The sequence below is a fragment of the Solanum pennellii genome, chromosome 7, assembly GCF_001406875.1.
Source record: "Solanum pennellii chromosome 7, SPENNV200".
Taxonomy (NCBI): domain Eukaryota; kingdom Viridiplantae; phylum Streptophyta; class Magnoliopsida; order Solanales; family Solanaceae; genus Solanum; species Solanum pennellii.
The window spans coordinates 5,010,521-5,020,646 of record NC_028643.1 but is presented as its reverse complement, the minus strand read 5'-3'; the positions used below and the strand labels follow the sequence as shown (position 1 = coordinate 5,020,646).

The window sequence follows — 10,126 nt, the reverse complement described above, 5'->3', positions numbered from 1 at the left end:
TTGAATTGATTTTTCTATTTTTTGAATTGAATTTGAATTAATAAATTATGCTGCTTTTTTTTTTGTTTGATTTCAAATTTTAAAAAATAAAAATCGAAAAATCGAAACAACCAAATTCTCTCTCTAGATATATATATGTATATGTGTTTAGGTTTATAATTAAGTTGGAGTTAATCACTTTTGTCCCCTTTTAGTTACTGTCTTTCACAATGATTACGTTTAAATTTTATGCTTGAACATCTATGATAGGTATACTTATTATATGTATTGTGTTTTAAGTTTTTCTTATGATTTATATTAGAAAGTATATTTAAGGGATTCAATATTATTAATTACTTTGTTATGTTATTAATTATTGACATAATCGAATAACCAAATTGAAAAAAGTCGAACCGAATAGAGGAAAATCAAACCAAATTTATTTTAGATCAAATTGAGTACACTTGTGCAAAATCAAAAATCGAAAAATCTAAACTGAATAGTGCAAAACCAAGCGAAAAAACAAATGCATACCCCTAATTGTAACAGACATAACAAATAAACATGTTCTTTTAAATTTGACTTCAGTTGATATTTATTTATAACTTTGAGTGGCTATAAATAGATACTTTAACTTGTATAAAATTAGATATACATACATCTTATTTGACATCTTATATAACAAATTGTATCGTACGTGTATTATATCACGTAGGATCATATGTCTATTTAATCAATTTTATTCAAATTCGAATACATACTTACGCAAACTCAAAATTAAAAAACATAGATATCGATATATTTATATGTTGTGACTTGTGCCTTTATAATATTAATAATAATGTTTGATTCAATTTAATAGTACGGAAAATTAATCATGTATTAATCACTTTTCATTAGCACATGTTCGGACTAACTTTAAACCACCAAAAATTGAAAATATGAGGTAAAAAATCATCAATATTAGGGAAAAGGGTCTGATATATCCCTCAATTTTTTCATTTGGAGCTGATATATCGTTTGTTATGAAATTGACTCATATATACCCCTACTTATAAACAAATGACTCACATATACCCTTTTTCTCTAACGAAAATGGAAAAAAATAATAATTTTAATCTAACTTTTTATTGTTTTTTTCTACAATATATAATCCCATATGAGTAAATTAAATTATCGTCAAACATATTTTTTTGATTTTTTTTTGTTTCAATGACTAATTTAAAATTATTATTTTGATAATCAAATTTATTTATGTTTCACTAATATTTTTGAAAAACTTATTGTAGATGATCAAATTTTTTTCTTCGAATACAAAAATTAAATTACAATACCGACAAAAAAAATAGTTTAAATTTTTTTTCTTTAAACAAAGGAATGAAAGAAAAAAACAAAATAAGAATAAGAAACTCAAATAATTATAATAAAAGAAGTCAAAAAATAATTTATGTAATTTTGATAGAAGAATCATATATACCTCTAAATAATTTTTAAAAAAAATTAAAAGTAATAAATATAAATTTAAAACTAAATTTTTTAACTTCCTTTAAATGAAGGGTATATGTGAGTCATTTTGTAACGGCAAAAATATACCGTATATGTGAGCCGTTTGTATAACGGTAAGGACATATATGAGCCACTTTCATAACGAGGGATATATCAGCTCCAAATGACAAAATTGAGGGGTATATCAGACCCTTTTTCCTCAACATTAAAACAACTCTTCTTTTATTCCTTTATAATATATGGTTAAATTAAATTGAGCAGTAATCAATAAATTTAAATATTTGCATGAGAAGTTTAATGTTTATTTTGTACTTACAATTGTTATTTTATAAACTAAAAGATTAAATCATGTGCTCATGTACTTGTCCTTTTTCGTCCACCGCCACTAAATTTTATTTTTCTTTTCTTTTGCCATGTTCTGATTAAGAAAACGTCCAACATTTTAAATAATTAAATAGGTAGTAAAATAATATTAGAATGATTGAGTAAATTCCAAAAAAAAAAAAAAAGACTGAGAAATAAATCTACAGTTGACTGTCAAAAAAAAAACAACCGACATTACCGCTCTCGTACCATAGTGTACCACGTGACTCTTTTTCTTCTCTTTGTTCTTATTATATTACACACACCCAAAAATGAATCCTTTTTCTACCCCTCTTTGTATAGTTGCAAGGGATAAAAAGGATAAAGGAAAAATGGTCTCATATATTCTTTAATTTTGTTATTTAGAGCTGATATCTCTCTCGGTATAAAAGTGGTTCATATATGTCTTTACCATTATACAAACGGCTCACATATACCCCTGCCGTTACAAAATGGCTCACATATACCCTTCATTTAACGGAAGTTAAAAAATTAGTTTTAAATTTATATTTATTACTTGTACTTTTAAAAAAAAATATTTAGGGGTATATATGATTCTTCTATCAAAGTTCAAGGTATATTTAATTTTTTCATACATAAATTATTTTTTGACTTCTTTTCTTATAATTATTTGAGTTTCTTATTCTTATTTTGTTTTTTTTTCTTTCATTCCTTAATTTAAAGAGAGAAAAAATTAAACTATTTTTGTGTGTGTGTATTGTAATTTAATTTCGTATTCGAAGAAAAAATTTGGTCATCTACAATAAGTTTTACAAGAATATTAGTGAAACATAAATAAATTTGATTATCAAAATAATAATTATAAATTAGTCATTAAAATAAAAAAAAGTCAAAAAAAATATGTTTGACGAGGATTAAATTTACTCATATAGGATTATATTTTTTTTAAAAAATAATAATAATTTAGATTAAAATTATCTTTTTTTCATTTCCGTTAGAGGAAAAGGGTATATGTGAACCATTTGTTTACAAGTAGAGATATATATGAGCCACTTTCACAACAAGGGGTATATCAACTCTAAATGACAAAGTTGAGGGGTATATCAGACCCTTTTCCCTTTTGAGTAATAAGTATTCTCTTTCTATTACCTCTCTCCTATAGATTGCCTCTAAAAAGATATTTTCTATTTAAAATTCATAATACAAACTTTAATTTTTTTTTGTGATTGGTTACTTATAATCATCTAAAAATTTTATTTGATAACATAAAAATTCTTTTACTCTATAAATACAACTATCTCATCCATCAATCCATCACTCTAATATATCAATAACCTTTTACACTTCTTATTTTCTCCACACACACACACCCCTCCCCAAAGAGATGAATTCAAAGAAAAACTTCAATGTGAAAGTGAACAAGGGTGAAGTAGTGGCAGCAGTGTTGCCAATGCAAGAACATTGACTACCATTATTTAATCTTGATTTGCTCTTACCTCCATTGGAGGTCGGAGTTATGTTCTGCTATCTAAATCCCATTATTGTTTCGGAGAAAATTAATATAAATTTAGAATTTAACTCAATCGAGAAAATACTCAAAACATCTTTGGCTGAAACATTAGTTTCTTACTATGCATTTTCTGGAGATATAGTTGAAAATTCAGCCGGAGAACCGGAGATTCTTTGCAATAATGGTGGTGTTTCTTTTATTGAAGCTTTTGGTGCTGTTGAGCTTAAAGAGATTAATTTTTATAATCCAGATGAAAGCATTGAGGGAAAATTTGTTCCTAAAAAGAAGCATGGTGTTCTTGCTATTCAGGTATTAATAGTTATGTGTAAAACAATTTCTCCCTATTTATTCCATGCATGTGACTTAGTGAATATCCCAACATATAAATACAATGATAACAATATATTCAGTAATCAATTTAATCTTATATGAAAAGAATAAGGTGTAATACGTAGACCTTAACTTTATTTGTGTGAGGTGCTGAAGAGAATAATTATTTATGATATATCCAAGACTTTTCCGAAACATGATTTGAAAATATTTATTAATCATTTAGGTGTGTGACCAATGTGATTTTAAAAACTCCCTTGACAAGCGTAAAGGTAGATGTACGATTCGGGTTATGGATTTGACAAAACTAAGTAACTGTCTAGTTTAATTTAAATCTTGTATTTGCCTCGAAAGATGGGTTTAATGTATAAATTATTAAGTTAGAATATAGTTACTTCAAACTACTAAAATCTTACATCCATAAACGTCAAATCATGAACTTACCACTTCATATAAGGGTTTTGATTCTCTTCAAGAGGCAAACACAAAAAAAATTATAATAGTGATGTTGTGATTCGAATTCGTATAATACTTCTGTCTACTTTAATAGCACTTAAAGTGTGTGACTATCTTCATCATCGAATTACATAAGCTAAGTTGTTACTCCCCCGGTTAATTTCACTTGTCCAGTTTGGACTTTGTATACCCTAATAAAGAATAATCAACATTAATCCATATTAATTGGTGTTTAGTCATCCGTAGGAGATATGATTTGATGTTGAGAGTAAAATAGGAAGAAAGTAAGGTATTTTATATGTAAAAAGTGACAAGTAAAAGTGATTTTTGTTTGAAAGTAGTGGACAAATAAAATGTGCGAAAGGAGTATATATTAAACATATTTTATTAGCATAATACATAAATATGTCCTTTAGTTTGAATATGCATAAATAGACACTTAAACTTATATAAAACTAAACGAATAGACACGTGTCCTATTTGGCATCGTACATGACAATTTTTCGTCCTACATGGTGTCGTGTGCATATTATGCCACACAGGACTCACATGTCTACTTGCTCAATTTTACACAAGTTAAAGTATCGTCTACTTGTATACAACCATAGATGAAAGGTACTTAAATGTAAAAAAAGCCAAATTAAAGGACTTATTTATGTGTTCCGTCATTTATTTACTTAACTAATCATGCTTTCAACAAAAATACTCTGTCTTGATTGTTGAGAAAATAATCACAATGTTTTAAAAAAACAAATTAAGTTTTTCAAATTTGTGATATTATATATATAGAAGACGATATATTTTTTAAACACACTAAAATAGAAATATATAGGACACGTAAATTAAGATTAAGGAGGTATAACTCTTCTGCTAGAGCAATATAAAAATAAACAACCCCATAACCTAACTTTGTCCTTTTGTTAAGTTATTTAATTCCTTGAAATTATACCCAATTTTATTTGATGCAGGTTACTCAACTCAAATGTGGAGGAATAATTGTGGGTTGCACATTTGATCATAGAGTTGCTGATGCATACTCAGCCAACTTGTTTCTTGTGTCATGGTCTGAATTAGCTCAATCCAAGCCACTCTCTCAGCTCCCATCGTTTCGACGATCATCCCTTTTTCCTCGACATCCTGGTTACTATGATGACTCGATCGATGACTTATATGTACCACTATCAACCCTACCTCCCATGAAATCCGAAATCCTTAACCCTAATGATCAAGTCATTAGTAGAATTTACAATGTCACGGGTGACAAAATTGAGCACCTTCAATCACTAGCCAATTGTCATGATGACCAAAAAGGCACGTCCCAAAGGTCTAAAATTGAATATTCAGCGCTTTCCTGTGGAAAACTATTGCATGTGGAATTAATAAAGAATCTTCGGGTTTCAACAATTTTAGGTTTGGTATTGTGGTCGATGGTCGGACTCGATTGATCATAAATAATGTGGATAAGTCGCTAAAAGGGTATTTTGGTAATGTTCTCTCCATCCCATTTGGAGAGAAAATAGTTGAGGATGTAAAAGAAAAATCGTTAAATTGGGTGGCAAATGTAATCCATGAATTTGTTGATATCGCGAAAACACAAGAGCATTTTCTTGGACTGATAGATTGGGTTGAGGCTCATCGTCCTGAACCATCCATGGCAAAAATATATGCGATGAATGGTGATGGACCCGCGGTGGTAGTGTCATCGGGGCAACATTTCCCTGTGAAAAAGATTAATTTCGGATGGGGTGAACCAGCGTTCTGGTCTTACCATTTTCCGTGGGCCGGAAAAGCGGGATATGTGATGCCAATGCCAAGCCCTAAAGGAAATGGAGATTGGATTGTGTATATGCATCTCTTGAAATGGCAAATCGAACTTATTGAGGCTTCTCCATACCACGTGTTCAAACCCGTGACTGCAAATTATCTCAATTTAATTTGACTATAGTCCGGTTTTAGTCATTGAGTCACATCCATCTTATCCTATATCTAAGTAGATTTAACGCTTTTTTTTTTTATTTTATTTATTGTCCCATGAATATGTTATTTATAATTTGGACATTGTGTAACATATGTACACACAAAAAAACCTTTGTACATTATTGACCACATACAAGTATTAGGACGGATCACAATTCTGCTTACTGGTTGACAATATCATTAGCTTTGACTGAAATTGTGTATTATATATTATTTTTAAAAAAACAAACAAACTATACATATAAATAGCTTATTGATAACTCATCTTCTAGATTCTTTTTCTCTAATTTAAATATAAATTTAGAAATCCTAATTCTACCTTGGGAAAAAATTAGGGTCAACTTGAAGTCAATATTAGCAAGAACATAGATAGGAAGAAGTGTCGTGTATTAGGTTAGAATGTTAGTAAGGGTATAATGTTATCTTGCTTTGTGAATGTATAGGCTTATTATTAATTATTGCATGTCGTAGTACTAGTCGTACCCTTATAGTGCTTATTATGTGTTGTTTATCATATTTTGCAGGGGTAGAGTTACCTTTCTCCGAGGGGTGTCAAGCAACATCCCTTTCCTAATAAACTTACATACTATATAGATATCAAATTTTGGTTAAAAAAATATACATATTTGTGACGAAAAATGATTGCAAATGTTATTTGCGATGGGTAGGTGTGGGGTGGATTGAGCTTAGCCCGCACAAATGTTTAACGTACCCCACTCCGTCCACACAACAATCTTTGCCATTTCAACCCGCTTTACTCCGCATGAATTTTTAAAATATTTTTCTTTTTTCAATTAAGTTTAATACTAAAAATAAAATTTTTATAAATAAATTTTTTTTCTAATTAAAGTAGTATTAATTTAATAGATAATGACTTAAATTTTTCAATTTTTTAGAGGTTAATTGTATTGAAAAATATGTAAGAAAGTGTATTAGTTTTAATGTAACCATTTTCAATTACTATCTTGAATATTTTAGCAAGTTATATAAAAATTATTATTGTAATAATTTTATTTCAATGTTGAACAAGTTTGAGCAATAGCAATGGCCATTACCAAATGATCACACATTTTTTGTCATAATGAAAAATAAAATAAAATTCATAAAACTGAATATTCACTCTTTTTAAATTAGAAAGCATTGATTCCCTTCTGTTTTTTTTTCGAAGGACAAGAAATCGATCAGTATTACTCTTAATTGAAAATACCTTTTTAGAAATTGATTCAACTGTTAACACTAAAATATGTTATCATATAAATATATATTTAAAGAAACTTTCAATTGATAATAGTTTGAATACAAATGTATGCATTTGTTACGAGATCTGTGTATTTTTATCTGTAAAGAGTGTTCTATCACTCTTATAATATCTGATAAGTATGCAATAAAATAATATCGCAAAAGTGTTTATGCATAGCAAAACACTATGAGATAAGGAGTGGGGATTCAGGGTAAAAAGGTGGACGAGTAAGGAGGAGACAAAGAACTTGGAGCGTGTACTTACGAAACTTATTTTTTCTACTTTTATAAGAAAAGTCATTTTTTTAAAAAAAAAATTTAAAAAATTAAGTATTTCTCAAAATATATGAATTAAATTCTTCCTTAGTAAGGGTTCTGAAGAATAGTTTTATAAATTAGCAAAATCACTTCCATCTTTATAATAATTATAGATAAATAATATTGTTATATGATGCATGAAACAATAGATATATATTTTTAAAAAAATATATGTCACCATAAGAAGAAAATACTTGTTAATTTTATTATTAGATTTGTTGACTATATGTTTTAATTATCAAATATAAAGACATTGAAGCCATTGATTGTAGTGGATTCCATTTAAGAATTTAATTGGGTAAAAACTTATCTTTAATTTGTTTGGAATCTAAATCTATATAGATAATATAACAAGTAAAACTAATGTAATATGTTTAAATTATTATTATACATTTACAAAAACAATTTCATAATGCTGACTTTAAAAAAATGGGACTCCAATAAAGCTATATATCATTTCATTTTCCTATTTTGGAAATATATTTCTTTTTCATTAGTTGGTATATATCTCAATCGTTTAGATAGAGATGTTGGTCCCATGAATAAAACAAGAAGAGAAGAACATTTATAGGAAAAAAAACAACCAAAAAAGGATTTTTAATTGCATAAATCTTTTATATTAATGGGTTGATTACTACTGTCAAATAATACTTTGTTCGTTTATTTTTATTTGTTATTGTTTAATTTAGCACACTTATTACGAAAATAATTATTGGTATAAGTATGTTTATTACACTATAAATCCCTCTTAATTGATGTGTAGTATTAATTGTATTTAATAATAAGGATAAAAATATGAAAAATGATAATTGTATTTCCTTGATATGTTAAAATTTAAAAATGATAACAAGTAAAATGAAAATATATTTTAGGAATAAATAACAACTAAAAATGAATGAAATGAGTATTAAATTTATTGTATCTAACTGTATTTTCGATTAATATCACTATATCGTTACGTTGCTGTTATTTTTACTGAAACTTTTACATAGTGACAACCTATACATAGATTGATAGATAGAAATGTCAATTGCATGCATGTAATGCTTTATACAAATATTTAATTTATTGCTTAGGGTAAAAAACTAATGTAAATATTTCTTATATTTAGTCAAAAAAAAAAAGAATGAAGGATTAGGCGGGAAAAAGGTATGTCAAGGGATGGTGGCAAAGGAATTTGTCTGATGAAAATATTGGATTGAGAAGGGAAGACAAATTGGGGAAGATGATGCCAGAGATTTTTTAATTTCTCTTTTATATGTTTAAGTTATAAATTTTTCTGTTAGAAAAAACAGTTAATTTTTTTCTAATGTTGACATCTCCATTTTGATTGGTCTGCCAAAATAAGTTTCTGGCTTCACGCGCTGCCTTAGACCTGTAATACACTCATGATGGCATGTCAACGAAAAGTATTTAATAGGTATATGTTTGAACAGTAAAGGTGCTCAATGGATATACTATTAAATTGAGATGTCTAAATGAATTATGCGGACAACTTTAAGGGTCTGCAGATGACTTAAGCCAATTAGTAATGAGATGGTTTAAATGAATGCATTAACATGGTTAAAGACTCAATTGTCCCTCCAATATTTTTTTACATCTTTTTCACTATAATTGTAGAGAGTATCTTTGTAAATAATTTTTATGCAATACATGTTGTTTTAATGCATACCAAGCCATGTATTAAAATAATTTACGTATAATTCGCAAGAGAGTTCTTCTCTTCCCGTAGGGCTTTGAGTCTGAGTCTGAGCTCTGCTTCTCTGAGTGGAGTGTCTGTTGGAAGTTTTTTCTAGAACCTTATAAGGAGTTCCTTGCGCTCCTATATAAATTTAATGCAAACATAACTAATTCAAGCATTATTAATGCAAACATTATTAATTTACCCTATTTAATATTATTCTTATACACTTTACCAAATGACCCCTTAGTAATACACGCCTTTATACACAATATTGTCTAACTAATGCAAGCTATACATAGCATAAAAATTGTAGCAAGCAAGGTATTGTTCATACACAAAAGTAATACATATATTATTTTTGTTGATACATTCTACCAAACGACTTGTAAGTGTAGAAAATAAAAAGGTGTGTATTATAGTCAATTACTCCTTGTAAATTGATATGTAAAATGTCTTTGTCGTACTAAATTTCTCCACACTTGGCACGATTATGAAAATCTTATATGATTTACGAATAATTTGTTAAACCCAAAATTACAAGTACTTACTAATTATATTTTAAGAAATTTGTATTTTCTTTTGTAAAAAACAAACAAACTAAACAAATAAGTTTATAGATTCAACCCACATGTATTTTGTAAAATTTAAAAATTAAATTAACAATTAAATCATCATCAACATTTTATATATAATGACAAATTAACAAATCAAATTAAATGTTAATAATCACACTTTGATTTAATTGTGTCGTGTAGCGAACTGTTTGCCAATCACCTCTCTCCCTCAAACTCTCACTCGCCACA

The 10,126-nt window shown here is 27.8% G+C and overlaps 1 pseudogene; it reads left to right on the top strand.

Moving 5' to 3' along the window:
• The first annotated feature begins 3,193 nt into the window (after positions 1-3,193).
• On the top strand, positions 3,194-6,044 carry LOC107025620 (annotated as a pseudogene).
• The last annotated feature ends 4,082 nt before the right edge of the window (positions 6,045-10,126 follow it).